Source organism: Magnolia sinica, chromosome 1 (assembly GCF_029962835.1).
Source record: "Magnolia sinica isolate HGM2019 chromosome 1, MsV1, whole genome shotgun sequence".
NCBI classification, from domain to species: Eukaryota; Viridiplantae; Streptophyta; class Magnoliopsida; order Magnoliales; family Magnoliaceae; genus Magnolia; species Magnolia sinica.
Genome location: NC_080573.1, coordinates 95564071 through 95577762, shown reverse-complemented (window position 1 = coordinate 95577762; position 13692 = coordinate 95564071). Strand labels below are relative to the sequence as shown.

The 13692-nt window shown below is 36.5% G+C and overlaps 2 long non-coding RNA genes across 6 annotated transcripts; both read right to left on the bottom strand.

The window, feature by feature from the left end:
• Positions 1–453: 453 nt before the first annotated feature.
• LOC131251948 (uncharacterized) lies at positions 454–10305 on the bottom strand. 5 transcript variants are annotated; one of them, XR_009174061.1, is made up of 6 exons: positions 9486–10305; positions 9099–9401; positions 8870–8974; positions 1094–1297; positions 812–933; positions 454–672 (listed from the first exon to the last, which is right to left on the bottom strand). It is a non-coding gene; the product is annotated as an uncharacterized LOC131251948 (long non-coding RNA). The 5 variants fall into 5 exon arrangements; XR_009174068.1 differs by having other exon boundaries at positions 454–933; positions 9486–9578; positions 9669–10304; XR_009174067.1 differs by having other exon boundaries at positions 454–933; positions 9099–9352; positions 9486–9578; positions 9669–10302.
• Positions 10306–10804: 499 nt separating this feature from the next.
• On the bottom strand, positions 10805–12831 carry LOC131252908 (uncharacterized). Its single transcript, XR_009174752.1, has 3 exons — positions 11614–12831; positions 11392–11483; positions 10805–11122 (listed from the first exon to the last, which is right to left on the bottom strand). It is a non-coding gene; the product is annotated as an uncharacterized LOC131252908 (long non-coding RNA).
• Positions 12832–13692: the final 861 nt, after the last annotated feature.

Here is a 13692-nt window from a genome sequence, read left to right as displayed (position 1 = left end):
AAACTGAGGCTAAAGCCTTTAGCCTCAGTTTTGCCTCAGTTATCCAAATCAAGGTTGAAACCCCTGTGGCTAAAGGCTTTAGCCTCAATTTTACAAGTGAGGCCAAAAACCTTTTTAGCTTCAATTTTCTTGAAATGAAGCTAAATCAAAATTTTAGCCTCCATTGTTTTCAACTGAGACAAAATTCAAATTTTAGCCTCAATTGCCTCCAACCAAAGCTAAATCTATTTTTAACCTCAGTTCTCAACAACCGAGACTAAAGTTTTTAGCCACGGGAATTTCAACCTTGGTTATCAACAACCGAGGCTAAATTCAAGCCTCAGTTACAAATTGAGGCTAAAAATGTTTTTTTTTAAAATATTTATTCAATCCACTCATGAAACAATCAATCATGAAAGCCACAATACCAACAAAACAGTTAACAACCATCTATTTAAAGTTTAACTACTTTAAATCAATCAAACTGTTACACAACATTAGGTTCCACAAATAATACAAAGTCATGGTCGCGCCCGTCATCACCAGTGCCGTCGTGCTTGGCGGACCCTGAGATAACACTGCCCGTCCATCTTCTGCTGCTTCCAGGCCAATGTCATCATTACCTCTACCAGCATTCTCAATTTGAATTGTGCGTAGCAAGCCCCTCCAACCTCAACAGGTAGCTCTGGCCTGCTGGTTGCAAGACATGAAATGAAACTCTCAAACAAGAAAGGAAATGCAGATGGATGTGTATGGATGCATAGCAAGCCCTGCAACCTAGCTCATTCATTTGTCAAGGACTGAGCAAGACAACAAATGATTGACCAACCACTTACCTACAAGATGGGACTAATCCAATTTTGTATTAGTTTCAGTTTGGGGTTTCTTCATGATAAGAGGATTGAAGTCAAGTTTGAGATGATCAGAGAGTGATGCCCCCAAGAAAGCTGTGTCCTTAACCATTGCATTCGGTTTCACCGGCAAATTGATGTAGTAGTCATAACAAGAAATAGAAAGTGTAGCTATATTAATAATGCAATTGAAAAAAGTAAAGAACTATTTAAAAAACATATCTTGGTTAGTCACATTTTGGCCTAGGTATGATTCACCATACCTTTCTCCCAGATTTCTTCTGCTCCTGAATAAAAGACTCTGTCAACCTAGCTGGAATGACCTTGTCAGCTGTGCTGTACAGATACAGCTGAGGGCAGGGAGGCTTGTCGCTTGTGAGGATGGAGATGATCTTCCTCAACCTCATATTTACATCAGGCAAGTTCAGAAACTTGGAGAAGAACTTCTCTAAAATTGATAGGAGCACCTTCTCAATCAACAGGGGTTTGTTATTAATATCGAGTTTAGGAGTTGGTAAATTGTAAGTGCTATACTTTATATCCCTGTTTGTTGTCAAATTTGTGATGCCAAAATCACTGTTATGTTATATATAACCTGCTTAAGTGAAGCTCTCTCAAGGATCAACATACATGAACAAGCTAAGCTCACATCAAGCAAAGCTCTCAAGTACAAGACTCAAGATCTTGAATGACTCAAGATCTTGAATGAAAGAACTGCTCACAAGACTCAAGCTGAAAAGAAAAAGAAAGTACAAGGCAAGACTCAAGCTGAACTCAAGACTCAAGTTGAAACTCAAGCCACTTTCATGATTGAGCTACTTCAAGGTTTAGTCTACATCAAGACTTCAAGGCTCATTCTTCATGGTCTCTTGTTTCAATGTCCATACTTCATGATTGAGGTTTGTTTGACCATAGGATGACCTTAGAAAGTAGGTCATTTCGGATACATAAGTCGAATGTTATTTTACATGTGATTGGTCAGTTCTTCGACCATCCTAGGCCTTCTCCGACTAGTCCTAGACTTGCTTCGACCCGTCTAAGAATTTCCTGGATCGATCGTAAGTTTGTTACAAATTACGGATAAAATCTGTTAGCCTTCGACTAGTCAAGGAATCTATTCGACCAGTCGTAGGAGCAGTGTTTCTGCATCTTCGACCGATCGTAGAATCTACGACTCGAAGTCAGCGGTCTTTGCGGGACCTACGACCGATCGTAGGAGGCTACGACCGGTCGTAGAGCAGTCAAAGCATATCCCGCCGGATTTTCAAATATACTGTTAGAGCTTCGACTAGTCGTAGAGCACTCTAGACGATCGAAGACACGATCTTCTCACCTATAAATAGAGCACGAATCTCAAAAGAAATCATCGATTTAATTATAGTATTCAAGCCAATCTTCGTCGAACTTCCGAGAGATAATTTTGTGCTCCATCTAAGCTAAGTGTGCTTATTTAATATCTTCTTTCCTTAGCTTTATTTTAATTGATTTTGTTTCTTATCCAATTTGATTTGAAAAGAGGAATTGTTATTCCCTTTCTTTGGAATCAAAATCAATTAAGGCAAGCCCTGTTTGGTTTAATTTAAAATCAATTAGAACTAGAACCATTGTAATCAAGTACTGGACATTGAACTTAGACATTCAATCATCTACTTTGATTTGGTTCTACCGGGCTGCTACAACGAAGGAGATATTCGGGTATTTTACATATTGTAAATTCCTTTCTATTATTTTGGTTTCTTTCAAGATTTGCCGGAAAAATCTTGTTATATTGGTTATCTGAGGAGAGCCAGGAAAACTCAGAAGTGGGGGTTTTTAATTGTGTAAGCCCACATACAAAGACACAATTGTAAGGGTTTTGGGTGAACCTGGGAAAACCTATTTTTAGTGAACGCTAATATCCCTGTGTGAGGATATTAGGAGTGGAGTAGCTTTTTGTGTGGCTGTTGGATAACAGTTGGTGAACACACAGGCGAACCACTATAAATCCTTTGAGTTGTGGTTGATTGATTTATTCTTTTAATTGTTTTTATTCTTTTTGTGGGATGTATGTATGGTGGTGAATGTTGTAATTATTTCAAGCTTTGTGAGAATGTTGTAATAGCTTAGAATTTACTTTCTGCTATTCCTTTATAAGCTTGTTTTTCAATTTCATTTTGAAAGTTGTTCAGCAAGGTTGCCTGCCATTTTTATGGTGTATGGCTGTCCCTAGAACAATACATCTTTAATTACAAGTTATTTCAATTCGGTTCATATTTGTTTTTGTATTCCTCTTCGATTTGAGACTTGATACAAAGACCTTTCTAGAAATAAGGTTGTCCTACCATAAACTCTGTTTTGGTGTAAGGTTGTCCTTAGAACAACGTTTGTATCAACCTCTCAAGATCTGAATTTTGAGGTCATTTTAATTTACTATGTTGTGATTTACTTTGGCTATCATTTTCTTTATTATTCCGCTGTTATAAGTTTTTATTTGGCATTGTCCTATTCACCCCCTCTAGGACATATAGCTTGGCCTTTTCAAGTGGTATCAAAGCCTAATAGCTCCTTTTAATTCTTGGATTTAATTCTTCGATGATTATTAAAATCTAACTCTGATGTCAAATTTTGATAGCCTTTCAGTCACTAGGCCTCCACCCTTTGATGGCTCCAACTATGCTTATTGGAAAGCCAGAATGAGGATCTTCCTCAAATCAATGGATGAAAATGTGTGGCAAGCCACAGTGACTGAATGGAATCCTCCTATCATGGAAGTTATTGGGGTTGATGGTTCAAAGTCTATGAAAACCACACCATATTACCAATGGACCACCCTTCAAAAAAGTGAGAGTAGTGCAAATGCTAAAGCACTAAATGCAATTACTTGCGCACTATCACCGGATGAGTTCAAAAGAATCATTTCCTGTGATACTGCAAAGCAAGCTTGGGATACATTAGAAATGACACACGAGGGTACTACAATTGTCAAAAAATCTAAAGTCCAACTCCTCACAACCAGATTTGAAGAAATTCATATGGAGGAAAATGAGATGTTTATGGACTTTTACACTAGATTGAATGACATTGTAAACTCAATGTGGGGTCTTGGCGATAAAATCCCAGAAAGTAAAGTATGTGCAAAAATATTACGCTCACTTCCTGAACGGTTCAATTCTAAAGTAACCGCAATCCAGGAACTTCGTGATACGGATAATATGAGGGTTGAAGAACTAGTTGGTTCTCTACAAACCTACGAGTTAAACTTTAAAGCTCCTAAAGGTAAATCTATCGCGCTAAAATCTTCTAAATGTAATTCAGAAGAAAATTCTGATTCAGAAGATGATATGGCTCTTTTGGCTAAAAAATTTTATAAGATTTTCAAAAGCAAGAAAAGGGTTGATTTTCAAAAATCAAATGACAAAAAGAAGTTTAGACCCAAATCTCGAAAATCTTTGAAAGATAGTCAATGTTACAATGTCAGAATATGGGCACTTAGCAAATAGATGTCCTAAAAGGGACAAACCCAAGAAGAAGGGTATGTTGGCTACATGGGATGAATCATCGGATTCTGAAGGTTCTTCTAGAAGATTCTGAAACCAAGTCGGGCAATGAGGTCAAAGCTCTTATGACTCTAGCCAAATTCACATTTTCCAGATAATGACTCTACAAGTGAAGAAAATCTGAATAGTGAATGTGAAAATGAAGATGATCTTCAAGATGCTTACAATGCCCTATATAAGGAAAGTTGTAAAATTGCTGTCAAACTTAAACTTCAAAAAGAAAAGTTTTCTAAACTCAAAAATTGTTTTGAATCGCTTGTCTTAGAAAAATCACAAATTTCAGATAATTTTGAAAAATCAAAATGCGATTTGGAATTTAAAAACTCTCAAATTGTTGATTTAAAATCTGAAATTGAGAAACTTAACGCTGAAGTGTCCTCTCTTCTGAGTTTAAAGGACACATGGAAATATGCCCAAGGTGATCCAAAGTTAGAAAAATTGTTATCCGGATCAAGAAAATGTGGCGATCGATCCGGGTTGGGCTATGATAAAAATCAACCTCCTAAACAAAAGTATACTCCTCCTATGTTTGTTAAAGGAGAGTCCTCAAACTCAAAAGGGAAAAGTACTTATCAAGATTTTTCTAAAAATTCAAAAACTTTTCAGAAACAGCCATATCAACTTTAATCAGAATCGAAATCCACTAGCTGAAAAGATAGTTGATTTACTCAAGGAGCTATTAAAATCTAACTCTATAGGTCATTCCTACAAGTATACACAAAAGAAGACCAACTATGTTCCTAACCCCAAAACAGTTATGAAATGGGTTCCTAAAGTCACTTGCTTGGTTGCTCACACTGCTTTCAAAGCAACAAGTCATTCAAAGTGGTACCTAGACAGTGGATGCTCCAGGCATATGACAGGTGACAAAGCCTTATTCACCGATCTGAAAGATATGACTGATGGTTCAGTCACATTTGGTGATGGAAGCAACTGCAAGATTTTAGGCCAAGGTACGGTTCAACTTTTTAATCTTCCAGTGTTTAAAAATGTTTTATATGTTGAAGGCCTAAAGCACAACTTGCTTAGTATATCACAAATATGTGATAATAACCATAATGTTCGGTTTTCTAATCAAAGCTGTGAGATATTAAATAATAAGGGTTCTATAATATTAACTGGACGTAGAACGTCTGAAAATTGCTATATTATTAGTGAATCCAGCTCATCTAATCAAACATGTTACATGGTCCATACAGACGAGACTGATTTATGGCACAAACGTCTTGGACATGTACATTATCGAAATTTATGAAAATTCCTGTGAATGATGAGGGTATTCCAATTCATAATTTAACTGATAAACCCTCAATGGCTGAAAAACGCATGCTCACTAGAGACTTGTGTAATATGGATGTTCAATGGACTCAAAAAGGGAATGCGCTCCCCGCAAGGTATTTGTTACCCAAATACAGAATTCTTCACAGAATCTTTGTGTCTAATTTATATCCTCGATCGGGTAATAAATCTGATTTAACTTCATTTATGGTTCGTGTTATCCATGCTATCTCAAATGGTACTCAGATTTGTTTGCCTTCCTTAATCTGTCATTTCATTCTTCAGTTTCGACTCCATCCTGGTCATAGTGACATTCCATTTGCATACTTTATGATCGTATTGGCTACTCATATGTTAGTCGATATGCTGTTGATGAAGCACCAATCCATCATCGATCTTCAACAATACAAATATTAATAAGATGAAGTTGGATCTGCTTCCGAACAAGGTGGTGGTGGTGGTGGTGGTCTGATCAAGGTGGTGTTGATATTAATATGGATGACATTTTTGAGGAACCGGATTCGACTCGGCTAATGATCCAGATTTTGTACCATCGGATTTGATGCACGTCGAGTGCATTAGAAGATAAAGTTGAGAATATTAATGTTAAGTTGGAGAACATGTCTATTGCTCATGATTTGCAATTCAAATACATGCGCAAATACCTAAGGCGCTTGAACAAAGGCATGCACCAACTTGATCCTTCTATTCCTGCTCCATCTTCAAGTTCTAATTCTGACTAGTTTCTATGAGACTTTTGGTATGTAATAACTTTATTTCTTTGCTCTTGTTTGATTGAGTTTGAGTTGGATTCTATGCTGGATGTTTGTTCTTAATGTAATATTTATGCTGGATATATGTGATGCTATCTTGAGTATCTCTATGACTCTTTTGCTATACTCTATTTCCTCCTCATGTTTACTCTCATTCCTTTATTTAGTTCTCCTTTGTCATATTGTGACAAAAAGGGGGAGAATGGTTTGTTGTTAATGTGATTGTGAGAGGAGTAGCATTGGTTATGTTACTCAGGGGGAGTGGGGTGTCAAGAAGAATATATGTTAATGTGATTGATGTTGAAACTGGTTGAATGTTGAATGTTGAATATTGATTTGCATGTATTAACCGGTTGTTTTACTTTTGTTTGGTTTTGTGTTTTTTCACTAATTTGACATAGGGGGAGATTGTAAGTGCTATACTTTATATCCATGTTTGTTGTCAAATTTGTTGTGCCAAAATCTCTGTTATGTTATATATAACCTGCTTAAGTGAAGCTCTCTCAAGGATCAACATACATGAACAAGCTAAGCTCACATCAAGCAAAGCTCTCAAGTACAAGACTCAAGATCTTGAATGACTCAAGATCTTGAATGAAAGAACTGCTCACAAGACTCAAGCTGAAAAGAAAAGAAAGTACAAGGCAAGACTCAAGCTGAACTCAAGACTCAAGTTGAAACTCAAGCCACTTTCATGATTGAGCTACTTCAAGGTTTAGTCTACATCAAGACTTCAAGGCTCATTCTTCATGGTCTCTTGTTTCAATGTCCATACTTCATGATTGAGGTTTGTTTGACCATAGGATGACCTTAGAAAGTAGGTCATTTCGGATACATAAGTCGAATGTTATTTTACATGTGATTGGTCTGTTCTTCGACCAGTCTTAGGTCTGCTTCGACTAGTCCTAGACTTGCTTCGACCAGTCTAAGAAAATCCTCGACCAGTCGTAAGTTTGTTACAAATTAGGATAAAATGCATTAGCCTTCGACTAGTCACGGAATGCATTCGACCAGTCGTAGGAACAGTGTTTCTGCATCTTCGACCAGTCGTAGAATCTACGACTCGAAGTCCAGCGGGTCTTTGCAGGACCTACGACCAGTCGTAGGAGGGCTACGACCAGTCGTAGAACGGTCAAAGCATATCCCGCCGGATTTTTCAAATATCTGTTAGAGCTTCGACTAGTCGTAGAGCACTCTAGACCAGTCGAAGACCTGATCTTCTCACCTATAAATAGAGCACGAATCTCAAAAGAAATCATCGATTTAATTATAGTATTCAAGCCAATCTTCGTCGAACTTCTGAGAGATAATTTTGTGCTCCATCTAAGCTAAGTGTGCTTATTTAATATCTTCTTTCCTTAGCTTTATTTTAATTGATTTTGTTTCTGTTATTCCAATCTGATTTGAAAAGAGGAATTGTTATTCCCTTTCTTTGGAATCAAAATCAATTAAGGCAAGCCCTGTTTGGTTTAATTTAAAATCAATTAGAACTAGAACCATTGTAATCGAGTACTGGACATTGAACTTGGACATTCAATCATCTACTTTGATTTGGTTCTCCCTATTACAACGAAGGAGATATTCGTATTTTACATATTGTAAATTCCTTTCTATTATTTTGGTTTCTTTCAAGATTTGCGGAAAAATCTTGTTATATTGGTTATCCGAGGAGAGCCGGAAAACTCGAAGTGGGGGTTTTTAATTGTGTAAGCCCACATACAAAGACACAATTGTAAGGGTTTTGGGTGAACCTGGGAAAACCTATCTTTAGTGAACGCTAATATCCCCTGTGTGAGGATATTAGGAGTGGAGTAGCTTTTGTGTGGCTTGTTGGATAACATTTGGTGAACACACAGGCGAACCACTATAAATCCTTTGAGTTGTGGTTGATTGATTTATTCTTTTAATTGTTTTTATTCTTTTTGTGGGATGTATGTATGGTGGTGAATGTTGTAATTATTTCAAGCTTTGTGAGAATGTTGTAATAGCTTAGAATTTACTTTCTGCTATTCCTTTATAAGCTTGTTTTTCAATTTCATTTTGAAAGTTGTTCCAGCAAGGTTGCCCTGCCATTTTTATGGTGTATGGCTGTCCCTAGAACAATACATCTTTAATTACAAGTTATTTCAATTCAGTTCATATTTGTTTTTGTATTCCTCTTCGATTTGAGACTTGATACAAAGACCTTTCTAGAAATAAGGTTGTCCTACCATAAACTCTGTTTTTGGTGTAAGGTTGTCCTTAGAACAACGTTTGTATCAACCTCTCAAGATCTGAATTTTGAGGTCATTTTAATTTACTGCATTGTAATTTACTTTGGCTATCATTTACTTTTAAATTCCGCTGTTATAAGTTTTTATTTGGCATTGTCCTATTCACCCCCCCTCTAGGACATATAGCTTGGCCTTTTCATAAATATTAAAAGATATTTACAAACAGGGCCATCATATACCTTCCATCCGGTGATCGATGAACACTGAGAAACTGAAACAGATGCTTGCACTGAGGATAGGAAGGATTCTGATTATACGTGGCCCATATTAGGATGCAAGTCACACTACACAAAGTAGAAAATGCAAACACAGCAATATACTGTTCAAAAAACTATACACAAAAACTTTAATTCGTGACTGAGTAAGCTGCATTAACTGAGATCATCAAAAGATACAATGGTCGCTCACCTAAAGCTTTGTTAATATGTGTGCAATTGTATTGTCTCTGGCTAAACCAATCAGGACTCGGCATGCTAGAGCGCGTAGGCAGTCGAGAGAAGCTGGAGGTGTAAATATCCTAGGATGGAGAAGATGCAAAAGAACCTTTATACCATTATTGGCATGCACAACATCCCTTGCTTGGCGATATCCTAGTTCTAGCTGTGCAACAAGGCCAGCACAACCTGCTCCAGGACCTAAAAATATCCTCCGATCTCCAACTACTGCAGGAGCAATAATAGGCACAACAGTCTGTGAACTATTACAAGTGTCCTAAATAAACAAAGCAACATCAAAACCACACAACCATGGGATTTAAATGATTATGGAGGATCTTTTGTTCACTTGGTAAAATACCTTGAAAAGCATATACGGTGTTCCAGTTTCTATCTGTGATTTCAGAATTTCAAACCATAGGGTCTGTGCCTAAACAACTTTTTTTGCCTTGCCCTGAGTCCAACAAATACAAAGACAATTTGTAACATTTTCATTGAATGAAAGTACCAAAATTTTCAAACTTCAAGCTCCAGTCAAGCTTACCTCTCTTTCATATCTAGTGTACAGTTCTTCAAATTCCTCACCCCAACAATCAGATAAACTTGGAGCCTCATTTGGGCAAAACAATGACCACTTCCCATTGCCGTTCACCCTTTTCATGAAAAGGTCAGGAACCCAAAGGGCATAAAATAGATCCCTAGCTTTGTGCTCTTCCTGCAAGAATGCAGCAAAACAAACATTGATAAGGCAGCTCAGACCACCACAATAACCCTCCCAACAGTTAAAAAAAGAAAACTCCAAAAAACATTCATCAAAGCCTAGAGCAGTATGTGTAAAAGAGAGGGCTCTACCACAGCAGACTATCCAACTATGTAGCCATACAGATCAACATAAATTAGGTAGACAAAAATGCAGAATAAGTATTTCAAAATGAATAAATATACTTCTTGTTGAAACACAAAATCAGGCATTCTAATGAAGCACTTTGAACTGATATATCCATGCTTGTGCCATACACATTACAGGTGTCATCCAAAGTCAAAAAAACAACCCAGTCCACATGCAATTTTAAGTGCTGAAGTATCAAGGGCTCGACACCTACAAATTGAGTTTTCACAACAAACATACAATAAATTCATTATATTTGACTAACTAAATCATACAAACATTCAGCTCAAAAAATGTCCATCAAAGTAAATGGGTTACATAACCAATATATATATATATATATATATATATATGCAATACAGAACAAAAATGAGAACAATGTAGGAACAAGGTGAGTTCGGCAAAGAACTGAGATGTCAATGATTGATAAATTTCTACATACAATAACATGAGCCGACTCCTCGTTCACAACACTCCCATCTTTCTTCCGATGGGTCGTTATGAACAATGTTGCCCGATCAGGAGACTCTCCACCAAGATTCTTTGCCCGCTTTTTCCATGTAAAAACAAATGAGTTGGTAACACATAAAATATTTTTTCTTCCCACTTTCACCATTGGGGGAAAAAAATGATTGCAGGTGAATCAGTAATGCGTACAAATATAAATGTATAAAGCACACAAGAACTTAATTCAAAATCTTTTTTTGTATAGAATAGTTGTAAGCAATCCTTATTTTTCATCATATGAACTACTAGAACCTAGTGTGTTAAAGCAAAAGAAAAAGTGTAGAAAAATCCCTCTACACCACTTTATTTATAATGTTGCAGGTGAAAGAACCACTCTAATAATACAACCCAGGCCCACTTAATCCAGTCAAAAAAGATCCACAAATATATAATAAATAAATAAATTTATTTGCAGCAAATAACAACAATGATGTTCTTTATCTTCAAAACTTAAAGAGTGGAAATAATATTGATAATAGAACTTGCAACAGAGTCTATCTTCTGTACTAGTTGGCTGGGTGATGTTGGTAGTAGGAGCTGGTTCTTCTGAGGCTTCTATACTTCAGTTGCTGGATCATTTGACAATAAAAGGAGATGGAAACCTGAACATCAGGCGACACATTTAATTAAATTAGAGTAGACATTCTCAATTCACTTACCCTAATATTGGCATCGTCATAACTTCTTGTAAGAGAAATTCAGCATTTCTATCCGACAATTTTAAAATAGCCATATCACAGCATTGTCTAGTGTGTATGTGAATCTTTTTGGTATCACATAATTTTTTTTTAAACATAAAAATAATAAATAATAAATTGGCATTTGCAAATATTTATTTGGTTTGCTATGACAAAGGAAACCATGGCCTCACCTGACGAATCCACCAATATACATAAGTTGATATTTTGTACCCTTTTGAAGAATCAAATTTCTCTATCCCACACAGTAATCCAATCAAACCTCCTAACATTCAGAAAGGAAGTTAGCTGTGAGATGGACCCAGGAACAAAAATCTGTGTGGCATGTTAACAGTCTAGAAAGAGGAATAAGTTCAAAATGCATTGGAGATGGAGTTAGTGGTAAGAGGTATCACCTGAACAAGGACAGCCATTTCGGCCCCCATGTTATCATATTTTTGAGCAAAATTAGGGCAGAGACATAAACAGAGAGTCGGGGCAGGGAGAGAAAGATGGAGATACTATTGTTACAATGTTGGAGAACACAATCACACCCTAAAGAATGGGAACATGTAAAACAAGTCGCAGCTTGATGCCTTTTTCTTAATTCAAATGAACCATTGAAATCAATTACCTTAATTGGATTGACTCTATCATGTGATGCATTTTCCTGCATCCTATCATGTCTACTCAGCTGGTGAACATCAATGCCACAGGAAGCCAACTCTGAAGTAGGTGTTGTCCCCTAATACTCAAAATTGTGGCATGTAAAGCAAATTCTAGCCGTATTCAAACCTCTAAGAGCATACAAATCCCAATAAAGTGGTGCCTGAGAAGCCAAGTTTACTTATTAGAGGGGGGAAAAACATCAGAAATTATTTATGAAAAGGAACTAGTGAAATTCTAACTGTTGCCAGTGCATACAACAAACGCTGTTTGCCGGTCATGGCGATGGATTATATCTGGTTTCTTGCCAACTCGAAGAAGCAATTCAAGTGCTGCATGACTAAAGAATGAAAAATGCTTGAAATCATCATTCTCTCCATTAAACTGTCCTCTCCAGAAGAATTTAGCCAGATGATGAGGCTCAATGAAATAGATAGGAAGACCTGTTAACAATTTTAATCAACATGAATCATAACATCATTTGCAAATGGAAGCTAAGAATTAATGAGGAACTATCGCTGACCTTCGACTGTTCCAACCCAAATTTTATTTCGGAATAGCTTATCAGCTGTTGGAAATGAATCTGTTTCTAGAAGACGAAGACAGTGAAGAACATGGAATCAAAAAGCTAATGATGCGCCAATTTGGTCCCTTGCAAAGGCATAAGTAAAAGCATACTGATGAAATTCTAAAGACAAGATGGCAATATATTCTATATGAAAAGTAAAACAGGCCTACATAAGCAAACGCTAATACTAAACAATGTTGTATATTGGAGGCATTTCATTGTACCATTATTGTGAAAACCCAACATCATTACAAGAGGACCTTTTTTTACAAGTATGTTCAAAGATGATAGATCAATTGACACTTGATGTAAACTTAACTGATGATCACTTTACAAAAACATTATCATGAAAATTGCACAAAGCGGATGGGAAGAACACTTAGTATCTGGACTTCTTGAATGTAATGAAGCATGTCAAAATGCAATGAAGTTCAAATTCAAAATGCAATGGAGCACATAATGATCATTTAAATGAATGCTTGATACATAGAAAATTTTTAGAGGGAATGCTGCAAACCTGAAATAAATTTTGTCCTTTACATCTGGCCACAGCTCCTTCAAGAAAACAATCATCATGCATACTGGGTCTTGATACCTGTCCAAAGATAAAATAAGTAGGATAAGAAGAAGAAGTGAATGATTTGAGTCCTAGCTCATCTATTTTAGACTGAAGCATTCCTTTATAAATGAATAGGAAAGCTGAACAAGGAAAATCATGGAGCATGCAAGAGGTAAAGACAGGATGCAAAAGGCTCATGGATATTTCCTAAGCCGACATTCAAGTTAAAGTATTAAGAGAAGAAATTCAAAGGTTTTATAACAATGTTTTGACAGAATAACAAAACTATCAGGCTACAAGTTGAGCCCATAGACAATTACATGAGCAGAGAAATCATTTTACCCCATATTTGCATAGTTTCATGTTATTTCATCCTTGTGATAGACAGTTCTTCCAAAAACTTATTTCTTTAATATTCAAATTGGGTTCAAAGGTGACTATTACATGATTTGATTGATGCACCATGGTTCATGCTATTTCCAATTCCAGCAAACTATTGGAGAACATTTTTTTAGTGCACATAGGCAGGAGGATCTTCAAGTGCTTGGGTTTCATCTCTTTCATTGTTTCACTGTTTACCATAGTAATGCATGCCAAGAATATTTTACTAACATCTATAAGCTAAGAAGATATCGATTTAAAAAGTTCTAAAACATGAGATGGAGGATACAAGACTTGAAGGCACACAAGAGGGTTTGTCTG